The sequence below is a fragment of the Tribolium castaneum genome, chromosome 1, assembly GCF_031307605.1.
Source record: "Tribolium castaneum strain GA2 chromosome 1, icTriCast1.1, whole genome shotgun sequence".
Classification (NCBI taxonomy): domain Eukaryota; kingdom Metazoa; phylum Arthropoda; class Insecta; order Coleoptera; family Tenebrionidae; genus Tribolium; species Tribolium castaneum.
In genome coordinates this window covers 24,492,145-24,514,510 of record NC_087394.1, presented here as the reverse complement: position 1 = coordinate 24,514,510, position 22,366 = coordinate 24,492,145, and the positions used below count along the sequence as shown (strand labels likewise).

Here is a 22,366-nt window from a genome sequence, read left to right as displayed (position 1 = left end):
GACAATTTTTTTATAAAATTTTTTATAAAAATTTTATAAATTGTCAATAGGTACTATCACAAATGCCAAAAATTGAGAAAAAAATATTTTTTGTAGAAATTTATTTTAGTAAGAAATAAAATTATTTATCTATCTGGAGAATTATTGGGTGTTAGTAACCTTGGGCAATATACGTTCCTTGGGCCTAACGGCCTTATGGGCATTAAACCTGTTGCCCGTAAGTTAAATCAGATAATACAAAAAAAAACTTATCACTAAAGAAGAAATTAATCTAATAAAATTATTTTACTTTACAGAACAGTAAGGTGTTATTATTTATTATACCTCGTAGTTTGTTCAGACAAATGATTTTTGTTGTTGTTGAACTTGCTGAACGTTTCCCAAAAAAAATCGATTTTTTCGAGTAACCCTTGTTGGTCACACTCTACGTTGAGCAAATGCCTTTCGAAGCATAAAACATTGTAAATCTGACCGGAAGTCCGAGCATGTAATGAGAGGACGGTGTTTGAAAACAAGACAATCGTCGAGTCCGGAGCGGCACGTGGTCAAGCTCGACCATTAACTCTAACACGGTTAGTGAAAGCAAAGAGGCGATTCTTGGCGCGATTTCGATCGATTCCTTCAAAGCTCGATAAGCAAACACGGCGCGATTTTTCAGAGCTTTCGGCGGCCGAAACAATTTTTTTCTCTGCAAGCTTAGTTTTTAAGTATTTTGTTGGCCGGATTTACTTGACAGGTAAACACGACCAAATTTTCATGCACACTTTCGTGCCGAACACTGTTAAGATCGCATCAAAGACCGAAACGTCTATATTCAAAAGTGAAACAATCAAAACGATTGCGCGGTAATGAATGGCGAGCTTTCCGCCCGGTTTTTATGCAAAGTAAAACAGATTAATGGAGTGAGGAAAAACAATGAATGAGCTCTTACAGTTTTTCAGCCGTTTATTCCCATTTGTTCAATCAATGCACGTTTTTGTGCTTTTGACGGTCAAAAATCTCCGAAAGCGTGTTGGAGAGTTGGGGGACGAAAGCTCTTTGCATACTTGTCGTGTTAAGGCAGTGTTATTTTTCGGTAAATGAGTCGGGTCGGCGGAAAGCTTGGCATTTTTCGTGTTGTCGCACACGTGAACTTTTCATCAGTTTTTTTCCGGGCGATCTTCCTTAAATTGCCCCGGAGTCGTTATTAAACCGGCTTATGCAGTCATTAGCGGTCACGAACCGTAATTAAACTGTCTTATCTATTTTTAAATGAATAGATGATTGCAAATTAGAGGTTTGTTTAAACATTGCGCCGTTGTCGGTTTTGTTTGTATTGATGAAGTTTCATTATGAATGCTTATCCGGCGTTGCAGCGCGGCAATTATTATTTGTAATTATACACGGCACAGTTTACAGCGTGGCCGATAATTATAAAGCTATTTGCTTACCCACGACACAATCGCTATAGTGTTGTTGGAATTACACACGCCATCACAAAAACGTACCTCCTGAAACACACAGAAAAAATCTCGAATTAGTCGGGACAATAACCGAAAGTCGGCTCGAAAACTGTAAATGCTAGTAGATCGTGCGGGTAACAATAAAATATCGATGAATAAATTAGAAGAGTCTCATTAGGCCGGCATCGATTATCCATTACACGAATTACTTTTGTCACTTTGCTGCGATTCTAATAAATCATCGTTAATTGGTCGCCATCGATCGTTATTTCTCGAAAAAACGATAGGATACAAAGAACGGAAACGTATCAATAAAGGACTCATTGAAATCCTATTTTTATCGAAGAATATTATTATCTGTCAACAAATAGTCAAAATCTAAGACACATTAAGGCTGATTGTCGTGTCTTGCCTAAACCAATATTTGAGCTCAATATCTCGCCACAGACGTGAGATTTAACAGCTGCAGGAACGTATTTATGGCATTTGAATAAATAGAAATTAATAATAAACAGATCAGGTAATCTTGGAATCGTTAGTAAGTAAACTATTAACACGATGATAACGGACGAATAGATAAAGAACGACTGTAATATGCAACGACTTCGTTATCAATAAAGACACTATTCAAACCACCCGATTGATCACTTAAAAGGAGAGCTTTCAAATGATCGAAAATCGGTGCAAGTTTTACTTTGCTGATGGGCAAGACGACAAATACCATTAGCCTACTTTTACATAAGTTTCGAATAAATCAGATTGGGATCTTTTAATCAAATGGTTGGACGAGACGCGATCATTACAGTAAGAGCTCGGACCCTTGCGTTTTATCTTTATTACCATTTTTTCTTTAAATTTATTGCTAATATTCCACTACAAAAAACAACGAAAGGGCTTGTCACTCAATGGGAAGGAAGCCCCTCCACACAAGTATTTTCATACTGGGGTGGGCAAAAATATGGAACCAAGCGTTTTGTGTCCAAACTATTTACTTTACATAAAAACTAATTAAAACATCATCAACTACTTTAAAACAGTAATATTTTCCAAAAATATTTTTTTTATTTCTTCTAGTTTAGAGTTACTAAAAGTTTTTTAATAACGGCAATTTTTTGTAAAAGATGATCTAAAAGTGACTAATAAATAATATTGTTGTTTAGTACAGGGTCACTAAAAAGTATAAATACAGTTAAATATTATAAAAACTATTCATCAAAACTTATTGAAATTTAGTACTATATGCTTAAGACTACATAAATTCCATCGTTTCCGATGTTTATCAAATTTCTATCACCATTTATTCTTAAGATACAAGGGTAACTGGACAATTTTAATATTTTTAATAAGTAGAACATTTTTCCGAGTTCTATGGTGTAACATATGCGGACCAACCTTATTTTGATCAAAACTTTAAAAAATGCCGTTTAAACTAATAATCATTAATAAAATAACACTTTTAACTGGAAAAGAACACGTAATAAAAAGTTTAAACACGAAATCCATGATTTTTATGCTACAAAAGATGTTCAAACAATTTTTTCCATTGACTTCTTGGCTTTCTGTAGCCATGACCAATCAACAAGAAAATTTCTATACGCTCAGTTTCACTTAAATGTACCATTGTTAAAGCACACAAGTTTAATTTTTGGCTAATATACAGGTGACAGATCGCTGGTCACAGTATTTTCAAAGCTAAGTAAATTTTAGTTTTCTAGAAATCCAGATTTAAATTTATTTATTTATTTAGTTATTTATTATAGTTATTTATTATTATAGTATATTTATACAGTTGTTATTATTTATTTGTTTTATCTTTAAATAAAAATAAAGGAGGTTTATGTTACATCACTGAACTCATTTTTTTGCTCATTTAAAAATTATTAAATTTGTCCCTTCGTGTTATTAAAAAAAAACAAATTAGCCTTGTATTTTTAAAATACTAAGTGACGATAGAAAAATTTCTCAGATAATAGAATTAAAACACATTTAGTTGTTTCCCAATCTTCAAGGTGCTATGTTAAACCGTTCTGAAAATACCGTGAAATTTTCAAAAATTTTGATCTAGTTATCCATGACAGTTACTTATCCAAGACAACATACTTATTTTTTTTTGTTCTTTGGTGAACATTTTGGACATATTGACAGATAAAGCAAGCGATGCTGAAGCGATGCAATAAATTTCACTGCTGAGGTAATTGACATGGATAACTAGATTAAAATTTTATAAAACCGCTTGGTATTTAGCTGTATCCATACATTTTAGCGACTTTGTATAATGCGTAAAATAAATCGTAGAATGAATTTTCTGAAACAAAACCGTTTTGCTTTAAGACTTTTAGTTATCAAGTTAAGAATTTATTTAATAGAAAACTAAAAATGCCTCTGTAACCGGAATCGTTGTCCGGAGCGGTTTTTGCTCTGTCTTATATAGTTTTCAAGAAAAACTTAAAAAACTACTTTATGTTTCACTTTTCAAACGCCGATACTACAACTCCTATTTTCTTTATTGTCACATTCTACTTAATATTTTCATTTCTTGTAAACATAAAATTGATAAATTTGACTCTGAAAAGATTCGTAAAGAAGCGGAATTTTTTCATCACACCTTGTGTTGTTTGTCTTCCGTTCCATTTTTTCCAGGTAAAAAATAATGTCACATTTCGCTGGCATAATTGACAGTTTTCTGGTTCTTTTTGTTTAGGAACTCTTTCTTTGGCTTTGAAAATTTTAGCATCTTATCTGGTTGAATAGTGTCACGTTTGAAATCGAAGTGGATCGCTTCAGCTTTCAACCCTATTGTCTTCACTTGTAAAAACCGGTAGCTGCTTAACCTCCGAAACATTATTACGAATTTTTTCTTTCAAACTTAATACCCGACCGTCGGCTCCACCAAAGACCTTATACCTGGCCAGAATAATACCACCTTTATTTTATCCTACACCCACTAAATAGCGTCTAACCTTGACAAACACCTGGCTAATTGCAATCCCCCACATCACACCAATCGCAACGACCAGAAATAATTACGAAACGAATAAAAATCAAAATTACAATCACACAGCGGCCCCTCGGGACGTCTTGACTGCCAAGTTTATGTGTATATTGTTTGGGTACACCCTATGATTCTGTCATTAGAAAAAAGGGCTTACCCGACCAGTCACCCCAATCGAACGACAGTCGACAAACAAGGCCATTTCGCCTCTTATCGACTCTTTGGGCGAACCGCTGTAAAAAATACATTTTGCAAATCGAAATGACAACGTATCGAATTTTTGTATCGGCCAAAGGGGTTGTTTTAATCGGTTTCTGTGCTCCGGGGGGCGATCGCTCCCTTTTCTCTGAGACTGATGTCGTTAAGGGGTCGTGTAGACGCCCACCGCAACAATAAGGCACAAATAATACCGAACTGAAATTGTTCCGAATGCAAATCAAGGGATGGGATTCGTTAGATTCGGCGCGAGTCGAACGCAAAACGCAGGAAATAGACCAACGTTAATTGCAGGGTGTGAGGAACAAAGGGGTGGATTACTAATTGTACATACGCCGGGGTTCAAAACTAAATAACAGGAAGTGGGTGACTCAAAGTCAAAATAAGAAACAGAAAAGACAAATTGTACACCAAGAAATCTTGCTGAATTTTTTTTAGTCAAATCTACTTGCAATTGTTGATGAAAACGCATTATTGAGATTTCATAACAGTGGCAATTAATAGATTAATTAATGATATTGGAAAATTAGCTCTAGTATGATGTACAATCTCACTACTATAGATGTTGGAAGGAGTACTCAAAGTGTCGCCTGCGCTTTATTTTATTTTTCTCATTTGACACATTTATAACTATAGATATTTGGTAAATTAATACATCTTTTTAAAAGCAAAACTACCATGCAGGAATTTTAAGTACTTTTATGAGTATTGTATTTTTTACTAAAGAAAGTCCGTTTTGCCAATTATTATAGTAATTTTGGCAATAACCCGCATCATCGACAATATTTCTGACAAGTCAGCTTTGTTTTTCGTCAAGAAAATGCAGAAGTGGAGAATTAATTTCATTAGCGAGCTTGCTCACCTACAGTGTAAAGGAAACAAAGAAATTGCAAATTGAGTGTGATCTTGAGTGTTTGCATAAAACAAGGTTAGTTTGTTTAGTTATTGCTTATTTATTATTTCAATTATTGTATTACAAAAATAAAGCTGTAGATACTCGTATATTAAAGACCATTGAATTTAAGTAACTTTTTCAAAAGACCACGTCATATCAGCATTTTCTAATTTTTAAGGATTAAAAAGGTATTTGAAGAAAGTTTTAGAGATGATTTTCTGGCGGTTTTAATAATTTTTGCAACTGATTGCGTTTGAGTTTTCATTAATCTACCCATGGAAGAAAAATAAATCGTAAGAAAGTTTTCCACACTATGTAGACATAAAAAAAGTGTACTAAGACTTTGAAAGTAAGTTTTTATTTTTAATAAATGTGGTTTTTATACGGGGTGGTCCAACCCAGCTCCTGTCTTCTGTAGCTCAGTTATTAGTAAAGTTGGAACTTTGATATTTTGGTTATGATATTTATACTTTAGGACACATTTCAAGAAAATATTTTTGATTATACAAAATGTCTCAAAAAAGTATAACGTCATAATAATATTTTTTTAAAGACATCCTATAATTTTTTTGACTCATTAGGATGTCTTTCTAGCTTCTCACATGTCTCTTAAGGTTTTTTTAAATCGGTTTTGGGATTACTGTAAAAAAAAAACAAAAAAAATCGGTATTACACCTTTAGCTTTATAATTAATAAAAACTAGAAATAATGCATTTTTGATGACATTATTATTACGTACGTGGCCTAACAGGATTATTAATTAGATTTAGTGGATCTGAATAACTACAGGGTGTTCATAATTTATATACAAACTTGTTAAATTTTGGAGCTTTTTACTTTGATTTTTTTAAATGGGAACTCCTGTTTATTTGTACATCATTCGATGTTGAATGAGAAACCGAACATTTTTTCTCATACCAACGGAACGTAAATCTTAACACATTCGGAGTTATTTATTAAAAACTCGTTCTGTCAACGACAAATGACTTTAATGATTAAAAGTCGAACATGGTTAATGTTTTTGGCAAATGACTCCATATGTGTTAGGATTTGCAATAAGGTTGTGATACCAAAATACTTTTTTGATTCCGCACTGTTTGATATGAGAATAAATAGAGTTAGATAATAGATTTTGACTTTATCTATTTTCGACTTTTATTCAAAAAATTTATCTTTACAATAGTTAACAAAACAAGTTTTTAGCGAATAACTCTGAATGTGTTGAGATTTACGTTAGGGTTATAATAAGAAAAAAATGTTCGTTTTCCAATTCCGCATCAATTGTAAAAATAAACAGGGATTCCAATTTAAAATAAGCAAAATGAAAAGCTCTAAAGTTTAAAAAGTTTGGAAATAAACTGTGAACATCCTGTAGTAATTCAGATCAAAAAAACTTAATTAATAAGTCTGTTAGACCTTGTTCAACACGTATCTAGTAATAGTATTATCAAGGAAACATTGTACTTTTTATTACCAATGGCAAAAGTCAACTTTTTTTGGTTTTTATTTTTTTTAACCGTAATCCCGGAACTGATTTGAAAAAATATCCTAATAAGCATAAAAATAATAGTATATCATTAAAAAAAATATTTATTATGACGTCATACTTTTTTGGACACTCGGTATAACAAAAATATTTTCTTGTGATGCGTCCTAAAGTATAATAAAGAGTATTAAATATCATTTAAATTTAATAATAACAGACGGGAGCTAAGCCGAACCACCCTGTTCATTTCAGTTGGTTTTCAAAAATTGATGAAAAATACCTACATCATAGCCAACGCAATATATTTATCACATAATATGTTCTGTTTTGTATTCTTGAATTTTTTATTCAATTAATTTTAATGTTTTCTATGTATATTAAAATGTTTTATTGCTTTTCATTTTTACAAATATTAGTTATTTAAATGACGTTAAAAAAGTTTGAAAAATCTTTTATGAAAGTGGTACTAAAGAATGATTATCTTTAACTTTAGTGGAACTGATCTGTAGTGAGTTACAATTTCTAAGTAAACAATTGTAAAACTGGCTGAAACAAAATGTTATTTCACAAAGATAACTAACAATACTAACACTACTTTGCAGTAAAATTAAAGTCTATAATACATGATTTAACGTCAGAAGTTTGTAGTATTGCAAAAAAAATCTTGTAATTTGAGCAGTCTTGATGTCAAATGACCAGAAATTAAATGAGACCTCTGGATTCATTGTTTTTTGTTAATTTGGCACTTCATTTTTTAATGTATACGCAGGGGTTTCAAAACAAAATAACAGGAAATGTGTGACGCAGCCACTTTCCACTAGCCCCAAAATAAGAAAGAGAAAAGACAAATTTTTAGTTCTCGTTTTGTCCCAAATTTCTGTGAATTTTTTGTGTCTCCTCTCGTCGGCAGCCCTTTCATAGGCAAATGCCTATGCAAAATAAGCACCGTTGAGGCCCTGGTTCGAAATATTTACCGCCAAGCCCGTGCCGTTGCCGATTTGCATGCACATCCCCAAAATTAGCATAGCTCTTTCAATAATAACTGTCGCGTGGTCATTGAACGTCGCCTTCTCCAGAACGTCACCTGGGGCCCGCACGTGGTCTAAGCGTGTTCTGCGGCGAGGGTTATTTGTGCATTTTTCCACTCGCACGGCGTCGTGCAATCGATATATCGACTGGGGCAGTGCTCTACTTGTTGAGCGGCCTGCTGGTCATCGCATCGGCCACCGCTGCACTCGGGGGTGCATTTCATTCACGCACTCACGTGGCCGTCTGCCATTCGCACTCCATCGAGGCAACCCTTGTGCAAGGTATTAAATTACGTCCCGTGGAAAAAATCAAATCGTAAACTATGAGCCGTCGAGGGCCGGTGAGAAAACATCCAAGGAATAAGTTTTAAATTAAGGGTTGTGTCATTGTCATTAAATAAGGGATGTGTGACCTATTTCGGGACGGATTCTCAACGAAGGCGCTGCTTTGTGTAATTGGAAGTTGCGACTAACGAACGATTTTTTTATGCGGGCCGCTTGTTTCGCATTTTACGTAAAACACTATAGGGGGACACCCTATTTGGAAGTATTCACCCAAAAATTTTTCGGAACGAGATAACGAAGTGTAACAAACCGCTATTGTTGCCGTTTAGGCCCAGATTTTAACAAATTTAGCCAATTAAACGATGAATGCCATGGGAAAAAGTTACACTCAAGGGGGATTATTAATTAAAACAAATTTTTCAAGTGACACACTTTGGAATAAAACAACGATATGGAGTGGATAAATAAGTGGACCGGCTTTAATTATAAAACCAACGACAGGAGCGATTTATTACCGCCCGTTGGCAATCAACGACTCTTGGAAAAATTGCACAAAATCAGACGTTTTTTATTTTGAAATTAATTCGAGAATTAATAAATTAACCGCTTTATGAGGCCTCTGACATTTATTACTCTGACTGTTTTTCTCTCACACGCTCGCCTCATTATGCAAAATTTTCGATAACTAATTGCGAAATTAAGCAACCATCAATAAATGTTCAAAAATTTAAACATTTCCACTGATAGTTCCTGGAAAACCCCAATAACGATCTACAATTATCAACAACCAAACGGAATTTGAAAAAAAATTGTCAGATCCTAATTTCCTTTTTCGTTGTACAGTAGAACCTCGATAAGCTGAATCACTATATCACGAAATGTCGAAGTGGAATAGTTACAAACAGAAATCAATGTAATTTTCCCTCGATATCTGTTTCAGTCGAATTCTTTTTTAAGTCCAATTTTTTGAAACTCCCGTATTAGATTAATTTCTATGGCAGGCCTGCATGTGTTTCTGTTTGTTTACAAACTCAAACGTAAATGCAATGAAAGTTGAGCGATGACGAACATTTTGAACGAACATGAACGAAAAACATGTTCAGTCAAAGATATTGTAAATGTAGAAACTTTAGAAACTGCGTTTTTTATTAGTCTTGGAACTAGTGAAGAAATTGATACAAAGTTCAAGGCCAGTAAAAACTTTTTCGAAAAGTCTTCAATAAAAAGACAAATGAAAATAAAAAATATATCTACGAAAATCTACATTTTAATATTTTTGTTATAGGTGCAGTCAAACCTCCCTTTAATAAACACCTCCGAATAACGGACACCTCTTCACAATGGCCATTTATGTAAGCACGTAACAAAACCTATATTTAAATTTCCACCTCCCATTAGTGGACACACTCCTCTCCACAACGGACAATTCCAGATTCCTCATCGGTGTCTGTTGTTGAGAGGTTTTACTGTATACTTTAAGAATTTATATTTCCTTCTACAGGGTGCTCAAAAACTGACGCACCAACTCAGTGGTACGTTGTTAAGAAGCATATGTAGATCACGGAAAAAATCTTGAAAAAATTCCTAAAGTCATATTTTAAAAAATATGGAGCTACAAACTTATTTTGTACACTTCTTCAGTTTTCATTATTTTTTAATGGTTTTATGTTTCACACTAAGTAATCGTTCCCTAATACAACAATGAATAATTATTTTTAAATTTCCTATCAGACTTTAGCAGATTTTTTAATTAAAAAAAATAAAATTCATCAAAAAAATCACAATTTGTAATGTGTCAACACTGGGAATTATTTCCTAGGAAACCGTTGCAAAAATTATTAATTTTTATTGTCGCTCAAATTCTATTGCGATCATGATTGTTAGACAACGTTGCCACATATCATTTAATTAAAATAAAATTGGTTATTTATCAATAACTTTAATACAAAGAATTTTTTTACTATTTTTACCTTTATACAGCGTGCTCAAAAACTGGCGCACCAACTCAATGGTGTGTGGTAAAGAAGTGGTTACATATAAAGGTAAAAATAGTAAAAAAATTCTTTGTATTAAAGTTATTGATAAATAACTAATTTTAGGTAAATGATATGTGGCAACGTTGTCTAACAGTCATGATCGCAATAGAATTTGAGCAACAATAAAAATAAATTATTTTTGAAACGGTTGTCTAGGAAATAATTCCCAATGGTGGCACATCTACACATTGTGATTTTTTTGATAAATTTTAATTTTTTTAAATTAAAAAAAAAGCTAAAATCTGATAGTAAATTTTAAAATAATTATTCATCGTTTTGTTACGGAACGATTACCTGGTGTGAAACATAAAAACATAAAAAAATAATGAAAACAAAAGAAGTTAACACAATAAGTTTGTAACTCCAGATTTTTTAAAATATAACTTTAGGAATTTTTTCAACATTTTTCCCGTAATCTGCAGTTGCTTCTCAATAACGTACCACTGAGTTGGTGCGCCAGTTTTTGAGCACCTGTATGTAAGCAGTTCTCTACCACACTCCAATGAGTTGGTGCGCCGGTTTTTGAGCACCCGGTATATTTTATAAAATACTCTTTATAATTTTCAAAAACAATAGGTACCTTTATAAAAAAAAATAAACCACGGTAACTCGAACAGGAATTTCGACTGTACTATGTTGGGGAATATGTAAATTTCGCAGAAATCGTCTCATTTTTGTTAAAAATTTCGCCGTTTTTCGCATTTTTGGTGTCAGGTCTGAGTTGTGGTTTCGTGCCGCCTCCATCGCCTCTTTATTTAATTGTCTGATCGTTATTAGCCCGGATTGTTGCGGCATTCTAATATATGGAAGTAAATTATTGATTGTGTCCAATACATAATTATATTCTATGAGGAGGGGTGATTAGTACGGCCACCCCTGATTGGTTGCTTTAGGGTTAAAAAAATGACTCACGCAGGGTGTAAAGTATTGACTAAACAATTAGTTCTACTACCCTTAACAGTATTTTTATATCAGTTTATGTTACTTAGTGGATTACCCCATCGTCCTCGACCCCTCCATTAAGATATCTCCGTACACCTTCAATTAGCATAAGTGTGTTTTTTCGTCTTCCTAAAGGCGTGTGTCGATTTTGACAAAAAATTCATTGCCAGACACACGTCTAGGCTGTCAGTTAACTATTGCCAAAAACGTACATGCGTTCATATAGCACTAGTTGGTCTGGTCAGGTCTGTCTAATGGCAATTTGCATACCCCGACAGGGTTGAATTAGCATAGGTTGAGGATATGGAGAAAAAAATCGTGCTCTGGGTGGCGCGATTCGAGATTATAATAATAATGGAGGAGGCGCGTGGTCATTGATATTTTAAACATGTCCGGGGTGGTTTTGCATACGAAAATTGCTCTTCACCTGGTCGCGATTAGCACGTGGATGGAGTGCGCAAGAATGTATAATTTTTCGATGGAGGCATACAGGAGCCGTTTGAATTTGCATCTTATTTTTTTGATAAGCAAAGGGTATGCAAAGTAAAGCCACGAGCCGAATCAAGTGCAACAGGGGACATAAATATCATCAGTTTACAAATATAATAACTTAGCATGATCAAATCACTGTTTTTGTTTATCTACCTTCCATCAGACATAATTTTTATATCACGATTTTTGGTTCCAAAACGAGAATGCCTTCGATCTAAAGTTCACTATCTTCAGACAATCAAGCAATGTTAGAAAAAGTAACGTTGTAAAGGAAGCTGATCCAAAGAAATATTAAAAACGATAAATTAATTCATTTTTAATTTGTTTTTTTGCCTCAAAAAGCTACGGATATCTAAAGGTTAGGATTAAAACAACGTACAAATAAAACGTTCCCGTTTTTAATAGTTCCGTTAATGTCGCCAGAGAGCGCAGTTGTTCCATGACCCTCTAAGTTTTCAGAGCAATGAATTAAAAAAAATTGTTGTATTAGTATAACGGTTAGCACAAAGCAAATAAAAAAATACAGACGCAGAGAGAGCATTAAATTCTCAGTAGTAAGAGATAAACGTAATGCAAAAATTTCATTGTAAACTGTGTTTAAAAAAATTTCACACATTTACTAATCAGCACTCTACTCCATATTTTTCAAAACGCTGAGAATATAGTTTCAAGTACAAGAAAAATGATACCAAGAAAATTGTAGAGAATTAAATTTCCTACAAAAAAGTCTGCGAGACCATTTCCCTATCTTCAACCATTTAGGCCTCAAAGTCGTTCAAAGACGCAAAAGCGACGGTTTTGCTTCATTTTGCCGGTGGTCAAGTATTGCAAAGTTAATTTATACCTAAACCGTTGACGATAGAAATCTGGTGTTCAGGACCTTTTTGTAGAAAATTTAACTCTACAAGTTTGTTTCTTAAACTTTATTTGTATCTTTAACCGTATTTGCAGCTTTCGCAAAAATATAATGTGTAACGCAAATTGCGATAATTTCTTACGCACGTCGCATATTTGTCAAAACGCTGCGATTACGGTTAGAGATACAAAAAAAGTGTAGGGAACAAAGATGTAGAGAATTAAAATTCCTAAAAAAAAGTACGCGACACCATATTTCCATCTTCAACGGTTTAGGTATAAATGAACTTTCCGTTACTTGAGCGTTTTTGAACATCTTTAGGGCCTAAACTGTTGAAGATAGAGATATGGTCTCCTTACTCTTTTAAAGAAAATTTAATTCTCTACAACTTTCTTTTAATTATTTATCTTGTATCTTTAACCGTATTCATAGCGTTTTGAAAAATTATTCTTTGCTCCAATTAAAGCACACGTTTTAGTGCTGAAATAGGAATAAGACCTAAATTAAAGTAAAAATTCCCAAAATCTTGGGAAAAAATTTCGAAGCTATTAATGAAAAAGTGTAACGTCGCCGTGTTGGCATTGTTCGTCTGCCAAGTGTTGTCTCCCAGCGTTGCGGAAACCCGATCCCTCCATTGTGACCCACCCTGTATATCGTTAATTTGGAATGCCGTCCCATCGCGACCGAAAAATTCACAGCTGAAGTGATCTAATAACGCCGATTAAATTTCATCATACCTGCCCTAGATCAGTTCGTTATATCGGTATTGTTCAAGACTTATCCTAAATATGTCCACAAAAGGACAATTTCTTATCAAAACGGCGTTCGATCAATTCGTTCGCGTTGGTCGTGTTATAGTGGAGAGGAATGTCGTCGATTTGGTCGACTGTTTTTCACCTTTTTTTCATTCGAGAGAGCCGGGATGAACCCTCGGGATATTTTAACCATTTTAACCAGGCTTATTGTGGAGAGATTTAACATTTTCACCCTTTCGTGCTGCAATAATCGGGCACAGGTAAAAGAGGAAGAGAGGCTGTTTTCGGTGGGGTCGTCGTAGTTTATGCACGTTAATTTTTAAAGTGTTATTAAAACGTAATATTTGTAGTATTTAAAATATTTTCTCTATTGTTCGCTGGATGTAAATGTTCACAGTTCGGTAAACAATAATAAAATAAGTATACCATGTCGAATTATAAAATGTAAAATAATAACAATGCTTTTTGTGGAAGGAAGCCTCGTAGAGTTATTTTGCAAACACGATATGATGATTATAATTAGTTTCCGCCCAAGTGAGCGTCCAAGTGCGTTTTCGATTTAACGGCCGAAAATTTTCACTTTTACACGCACTGAAAAAATCTCCTTAGAATGCATCTAAACTGGATTTCAACCCCTATAAGCAAAAATATTCTTTCTGTGCCGTATTGATTTTCATCCCCATCCGTGTAGCCAGCCAGCGGGTGTTTGTATGAAATTAACCATCTGCATTTACAATAAACATCAGGTCCGCTCTTTTATATACTAGACACTGTATAATGAATTTGTGTTGTTAGACGCCCTTATCTGAAACACTAGCGTCTTCCTTTCGAAGGAATCAAAATGCACACACGCTACTTTTGATTTAATTGCGTCTGAAAGCAGAGAGACTCGATGACGCCGGATTTATTGGCCGCTCGAGGGGACAGATTTAATTTTTAAGACGCTAAAGAGTAATAGCAAGAGTAGCATATGCCTGATAGCATCGCTTATCTCGCTGTGACTCGCTTTCCCATTTTGCAGAAAGTGACTGACTCCCGGCATTCGCAGCGCTTAATAAGCTCCCCCAGTTTAATTTCCTTTATTACAAAATTTTGCATCAGCTCTTCCATCCCATTGTTCATAAAAGTACGTATCATTACTGCACTTTTATCGGCATATAATTAGTCGACCGTAATATAACAAGGTAATAACAATGCATTTAGCTAAAATAGAGTGCATTCATTCAAACGCTTGTCCGTTATTGTCTCAAATAGAGGTCGTTTCAAAGTTAATTACGCTCGCATCGACTAAATATCGTGATTTGGTCGCGATACAATCTCACACCCAGCTTAAAAATGAAATTTCTGTCATCCAATTAGTGGAAATAAGGTCTCATTTAACCCCAAATCGTGCCAACAGTACCTCATTGTTTCGCTTGTCAATATTGACATTTTAAATCATAAGCAAACACCCAACTGCTTTCACTTTCCTAGTAGTACGAAGATATGGGGCAAAAGCTCGAACCGGAAGTCAAAATGTCGAAAAATTTCGAATCGATGGAATATTCATGAAGGAATTTTATTACACGCGCAATTTGCGATTTATCTCGTTGAAATATGCAAATGCTTGCGGTCGAACAATCAGATCTTGGATGATAATAAAAATTCGATAATCACTTAGCGACAATAGAGATCTCCAACACTCAATATACTTTCGTTTTATTTGGTGGCGTCGCGCCGAATTGCGCAAACTTATAATTTAAGACTTTCAGTTACATGATTGAAAACGCTGATAAATAATGTGCTGGAATATATCAGGAAAAGAGTGCTTTCTTTCGGTTAAAATGCCATTGTACGCACGATTGTTTTGTTAATAATGTAATAGGGGAATTGTTGGAAAGTTGGATCAATATGCAAGAGGCACCGGCGATAACCCGCCTAATTGCATCGACGAAAAAACAATTATAGTGTTTCTCAACTAAAAATTGGTCCAAGTTAATTAGCCATTTCTTAAGTTACTTAATACTATGTATCATGGTCACGAAAAACATAAACTGATTTAAGTTTTGTACGTCACAGATGTCTGGAGCACCTAAAGATTTGAAATAAAACAAACTTTGTTCAGAATCGTCCCTAAGTAAATGAAATAATTAAGTATTTTCCAAAATTTTTTACAAAATTTTTCGTAATTTAATTTTACAAAAAAGCATGTGATTATTCTTTGAGACCACTTTAGTTTCCTTTATACAGCAGTGGCCAGCACAATACATAGTTCGAGGTGTCAAAAATTCGTGTTACCAAAAATAATTGGAAAAAAATTAAGATATGGATACAAACGGTCACCTCGATGCTAAGTTAGGAGAATATGAACTGAAAACATATATTTTTCCCTAAAGAAGTAACGAGACATAGTGATACAAGTGATGGGATAATACAATACAATTTTTTGTACAATGTGTTTTTAAATGATTCTCATCTTGTTAACTTTGAAATTGGTTTACATATAAAAAAATTTGTGCCGTTCTGCTCAATTGAATTCTCTGTCAATAAATGTCAGCACAGTCAGTTGTGAAATTTACAAATTGTCAATTAATTGATTTTAAAAATTTCGTTAAAATGCAACTAAATTGTTACTCTGTACAAGAAAACACTTTTATTGTTGAACTTATTTTTGAATTGGAAACTTATTAAATGGAGAATGTTCGGTGTCTAAATGCCAGTCATTAATTCTAAACAACTGCATTTCTGATTTTACATAGGAAATTCACAGACGACTAGATGAGAATCATTTAAAAACACATTGTACAATTTTTATAACATATGATAAACTATAACAATGGATGGTTAAATTATATTTTGTGAAAAAAAATACATAAAAAAATTGATGCTAGACTTAAAGTATGAATTGTATGCGGAAAAGTTCGCGTTCAAAAGGCACATTGCGACACAAGATTGGTCAAAAGTGTTGGAGTTATCAAAAAATTCAAGTTATTGAAGGTTCGACTCAACAAAGTTCGACTGTAACTAATTTATGACATAACTGATTACAAAAGTTAATCATTTTAGTGACAAATAAATTAATAATAAAACATACAATACGTCACACTTTTTAATCATTTAGATAAATACTTAGTATCTACCCAAAAAGTATAAAAAAATCAAAGGCTACCTTTATTTAAATTCTTCGTTATCCTTTATTATGCTAAAAGTATCTTTCACTAAGTATATCTCAAAAACTAAGAGTTGCAATGAAACTAGCGTTTGCTATTAAACAATTAAGTAATGATCTTCTCAATGTAAGTATGTGATTTTTTTTCAGAATTTTTCTACCCTTCCTGGTAATGAAAATTAATTAAGAATGCTAATATCAATAAAATAAAATAATATATTTTTTTATTTCCAATGTTATTCTAAAGAAACGATGGTAAAATCGTTTTGAGCAAACATTCTTATTAAAATTTTTGCTTACGTTTATTTGAATTTATGATTTTTACTTAATTATTTCTAGGGCTTACGACATTTATTTACGGATTTTTAGCACAAAACAACATTTATTTAAGTATTGATTGTTCCTAGAAAACACAAGAAATAACAATGTTTTGCAACAATAGTAGTTAATTAATTAATTCATAATTATTTGTAAAAAAAAATCACAGGCATCGAGAAAAATATTTTTATTTTTATGTATTTATGTATTTTTATGGTAAACGCTTAAAATAAAAATATACTTTTAGTAGGCTCACCCTGTATATTTATAATTTGTAATTTTAAAATATACCCATAATGCAATATAGTATAAAAATGGATATTTTATCGTTTTTTTTTATTTAATTCAAAATGTATTTAACATCATCAGAAAACTTCTATATATTTAGTTGTCTAATTAATTTATTTATTAGTAATTTATGATTTTATTTTTCGATCATTATTGTTACTGTAGATGACAGTCAAAAATATAATAAATAAGTAACTAAACAATTCCACCCACATTATAGAAAAATAATAAAAAATAATGTATTCTAAATGAATTTTACGACCATAAATATGGAACCCAACAGCTCCTGTGGCAATTGAAAAATGATAAATGATAATTTCCCATAGTAATAGTTTTAAATTTGACATTTCTGTATTACAGTTTATATTCCCGCTGCCAGCAATAAATTTCGATAAAGCCGGCGCAGTAAAACTAGTATTTTTCGGAAATTTGATCGATTTGTTTATTTTTACCTTTGCGTATCCAGCATCCCGGCAAAATTCCATGGATTCACCTCCTCCAGTTCATAAACCAGCTCGAAAAACCTGTCACAACAACAGTCAGCACAATTCGGATCGCGCCCGTCGTGTGGTTACTTTCATTTGCGTGTTTTTCGTAATTTTTCGAAAAATCGCTCGTAAACCTTAACGATTTTATGCAAATGTGCGTCACCCACGCCGCTCTTATCTCGCATGCATGAAAATAAACTTAATCAAATAAAACAGTTTAAAAGTACGTATATAGTGATTCGATTCCTGGAGCAATAAAGACTATTTCATAGCATGTCACTACAGACTTTCCCGGTAGGTGTCAATCCATCGGCCCTTGCGGGTCTTGGACGTGGAGCTCAAGCGACCTCCGCACCCGCACACTGGTCGACTGCATCCGCGCGGCATGATCCTGTTTAGATATATGTAGAATGCAGTTAAAATCAACGTGGTATATTTTAGCTTTATGATTTTTTTATCACACCTGGGTTTTTTAACGCCGCGGCGGCCGGCCACGTGCTCACACAAATGGAAGTAACCAACAATTAAAAAACGTAATTACGGGAAAGTTGCGGTTCAGAGCGACGCCGACGCTGTTCTGGCGCCGGTTTAGAGCGCCGGTTGGTAGTTAGCACGCCTGCCACATTTGCATGGCGCTACTGTACACCCCACCCCGGGGGTGCCGCACCGACGATACCACTCCGAAAAGAGGAAAAAATTCTAATAACCACGATTTCGACGACGCGTCTCATACGACCGAGCGACTTTCTCACAGGAAATTCACTTTTACAACACGTGACTCTCCACCAAGATACTCATACTATTTTTATCGTCCGCAAAGTATTGATTGTAAATCGTTTTTTCAATTCTTTTCGATTTGGGTGCTTGAAGCTGGCATAAAAGGAAAACAGATGCACGGAAATGTTCGCACTGGCGAGATCCACTGCACTTTTTACTGGACGTTTTTCCGCACAAACCTCTCGACGACGGAAGATTTATACATTCAAGTATTATTTATTTTAGATGAGGAATGATAAAAAATCACAAAATCATAGTGCAAATATAATGCAATTTTTGCTAAGTTCACTGACATTATTTCATTAACAATCATTATTGAATGGATAATACATATCAGAGGCCTATAATACAGTTCCAAAATTTCCCATTCCCCAAAAAATAGCATCGATAATTTAAAAATAAAATTATTTTGTAATAAACGTCAATTTCTAATCTATTCTAATCTATTTTTTATGTGGAAAATCACATTTAGTTTGTACAGTTTGGAAGTACTACTCCTAAAGTATCTACAGTGGAACTCGACTATAACGAACCCGGCCTATGACGAATGCTTGGGTATAACGAACAAAACTAAAAATCCTGTTTTAAAGCCCATTATGATAGTAACAAATTAGTTCGGTTAACAAACAAACTAATCTCGCTTACTACGAACGCTCTGTTTTAACATCCAATATTTAGAAAAAAAGCGGTCTTGATACGACTTGGTAATAATGAACGCACGTGCACTTTTGTTACGTTTTAATTCCGACATTTTATTTTTTCATTTAGCTTGAAAATTATTCCATAGTCGACGTTCGGTTAGAACAAATGATCGGTTATAATTTATAACGAACAAATTCTGAAGCCTCTTGAGTGTCCGTTATAACCGAGTTCCACTGTATTAATTACTAAAACAAAGTTTCTATTTCCAAGGCACATTGAAAATACAGAGTAAAATTAAATTTACTAAGAGAGCTAAATCCGTTTGAAACAATTTTTGTGATTAGAAGAGCTCTTTTTTTGTTATACTTTTGGTGAAGCAATTTTAGACATTTTTGTATTCATTGTATATTCTATTTAGTTTCCCTCAAAGTCTAAACAAACTGTCCAATCTCCAGCATATTTAATTTTTAACAATGCAATCTCCCAAAAACTTTTCCAAATACAAAATTTTGGAACAAAACACTTTTTTAATTTTAAAATATATCATATATTTTTAAATATTTAATGTTAATTCAACACATATGTATTAAAATTTAGAAAAAAAAATTCTAAAAGAATTTCCTGAAATGTTAATACTAGATCTGAAGATTACGTTTTTCTTTTTTTGTGATTGAAAAACTAGTGCAGACTAAGTGGAAAAATGTATAATAATTAATTAAGTAAACAGTGTTATCACTTGAAATTTTATTACTTGTCTCTTTAGTTTGATTAATTATGATAAGCAGCATTTTCATGCAAAAAGCTTCATACCCTCATAATTATAAATTCCATTGAATCACATGGTACTAATGGCAAAAACAAGGAGGGTTGAAAATATGATTTGAGCTGTATTTGTTTTTGATTACTTTTTTAATTCTTTGAATTCAAACATTCCGTTAGCAAAGTTCCGACACGTGCTTAGAACGATTTGAGTTCCTTAGAATTTCAGCGGCAAAATTAGTACAAAGGCAGATAATTAATTATGTTTTTTACATTACTATTATTTGTATTTGTATTTCTTTGAATTTACCAATAAGTATCTAAAGTAAACACAAATTTTCAACAGTGAAGCTCGTTTAATTCAAAGCCGAATTAAACTTGTTTTGCTTCAATTTTTCTGTATTTTTCGGTAAAGTTTTTGCAATTCTAGATTTTTTCTTGTTTTGTGTTTTATTTATATTTTGGTGCTCCCTGTTGTCTGTTCTCGTTTTTATATTTAAAGTGTTTTTCGGTTGAGCTGACACACAAAAAAAATTATCTCACGTCACATTTTATTTCTGTAAAGTTCGTGAATCACTTGGTACATTATTGTCATATTTTAAGTACGAGCTTATTTAAAAAAAATCAAAGAAAATTTGAAAAACTGAAAAAGTAACATGGCTTCAGAAAAATTGGAATATATTTTGATCTCGTCTTCTTATTACGTAAATCGCCTAGTATACAGGGTGCTCAAAAACTGGCGCAGCAACTCAGTGAAGCATGTGTAGTTTAAGGGGAAAATCTTGGAAAAATTCCTAAAGTCACATTTTAAAAAGTCTGAAGCACCAAGCTTGTTTTGTTAACTTTTTCTTTTTTCATTATTTTTTATTATTTATTTATTATATTACTATTTAATTTTTATTAAAATTGAGTGAAATTCAAATAACGTAGTATTAGGTGTATTTTTGTGCGATGATTGTCTAAATTGGCGAATGAGAAATCAACAACTTTATTCGATTCTTGAACCACATCAGGCCATAGATCTCTAACCCCGAAACTGGAACAAGAGAAGGTAAACAAATAACAATGTAGCAGTTCCTCCAATTCCAAAGTCTTTCAGTGGTATATTAAAAATGTCTTAAAATTGCTATGTTTTTCCCCGTTCCATCCCCATCCGCTGTGAGCCTTCTTCCCGACTCGGTTTTCATTAAGAGTAGAGACAGAATGAAATTACATACCCTTAAGAGGGACTAAGACGAACTAACCCCCAGTGTAAGGGTCGCATGTGCGAGACAAAGCGCGCTCTAGTAATTTGCAGCGGCTAGAAGGAGCGAGCAATATGCAAGTTAATTAATCGGTAAAGTAATGAGAAAAGGGCGCATGCGCTTTCTGGGGGCGGAAGGCCAGACGGGTGGTCATCAACGCCAGCGCAGATTACATCGTTTCACGAATTTATAATCGCGACCTTGACACCCCCACCCCCACCCCGAGATACTTACTATCATCCCGAATACAACACCACCATCACGCACTGAATTTTTTTTTGCCCTCGGAGAAAATTTACCAATTTTCGCACTGACACTGACACTAAAAAAGTATCCTGGTGGCCTTGAATGCGTGTCGAGGGGGCGGCGAGCACATGTGCACTTTTGACGGTGTTTCGACGGTCACGTGTCAATGTTGTTTTCAGGAATCGCGTTGTCCTGGCGCGCGTGTTTCAGCCGTCCTATTTCCACGGCCAGCCGAGATGCTCTGACCACTGCATCGCCGAACGGGGAGGAGGGGGCGGCGTAATTACGACAGAGAGGGGACCATGTGCGCTAACAATGTACTTAACATATCGGCTAATGAGACGGCAAGGGGGCAACGGGGGCTAAAATGACATTTCGCTCTGATTAATGGACGCAATTATAAAGCATTGTCCTTAATGACGACGGACAAGCTCAGCTCGCTCCGGGACAAACAACCGTTTCGACGAAAAGTGCCCGATCAGACCCACAACCAGACGATTTTGGATTTTATTATATTATATATTATCTTCTCTATGTGTGACTGATTGACTGACAGACAACGCACACTCTAACCACTGCACTAAGAAACATTTCATTTAAAAGATAAGTTCCTTAAAGGGTGTAGAGATTTTTCGAAAATCAGTCCCTAAAGGGGGTGACATGAAAATGTTAAAATTTGATTGAAAATACGTCATTGTTAAAGCAATATTAAAGTTATATCTATGAAAATTGGCATTTGGCCTTTGAGTTAATAATGAAGAAACACGTGTTTTAGGATTTTTGAAAAACTAACCCCTCTAAATAAAGTGTTAAAATTTAAATCAAAATTTGTAATTCAAAAATCATTTATATTTATGCAAATTGGTACTTGGGTTTTCTGTAATAGATGAAAAATGAGTGTTTTAAGACTTGGAAATTCTACCTCTAAGGGGGTTAAATATAAAATTCAGTCATTTTTAACTTATACCGGGTGCTCAAAAGCGGCGCACCAACTCAATGGTGTGTGGTAAAGAATTGCTTACATATAAAGA

At 33.8% G+C, this 22,366-nt stretch overlaps 1 protein-coding gene across 5 annotated transcripts in view; it reads right to left on the bottom strand.

The window, feature by feature from the left end:
- zfh2 (Zn finger homeodomain 2) overlaps positions 1–21,586 on the bottom strand; it is an 84,892-nt gene extending 63,306 nt beyond the window's left edge. For 2 of the 5 annotated variants that reach the window (XM_064357351.1, XM_064357353.1), the window contains exons 1-2: positions 21,324–21,586; positions 1,431–1,490 (exon numbers count right to left, since the gene is read on the bottom strand). The gene's annotated coding sequence lies outside the window, so the exon portion shown is untranslated. Of the gene's footprint in view, positions 1–1,430; positions 1,491–17,631; positions 17,704–21,323 lie in introns of all 5 variants that reach the window. The other 3 variants (XM_015978540.2, XM_015978542.2, XM_064357363.1) reach the window with 2 other exon arrangements.
- Between the last annotated feature and the right edge of the window lie 780 nt (positions 21,587–22,366).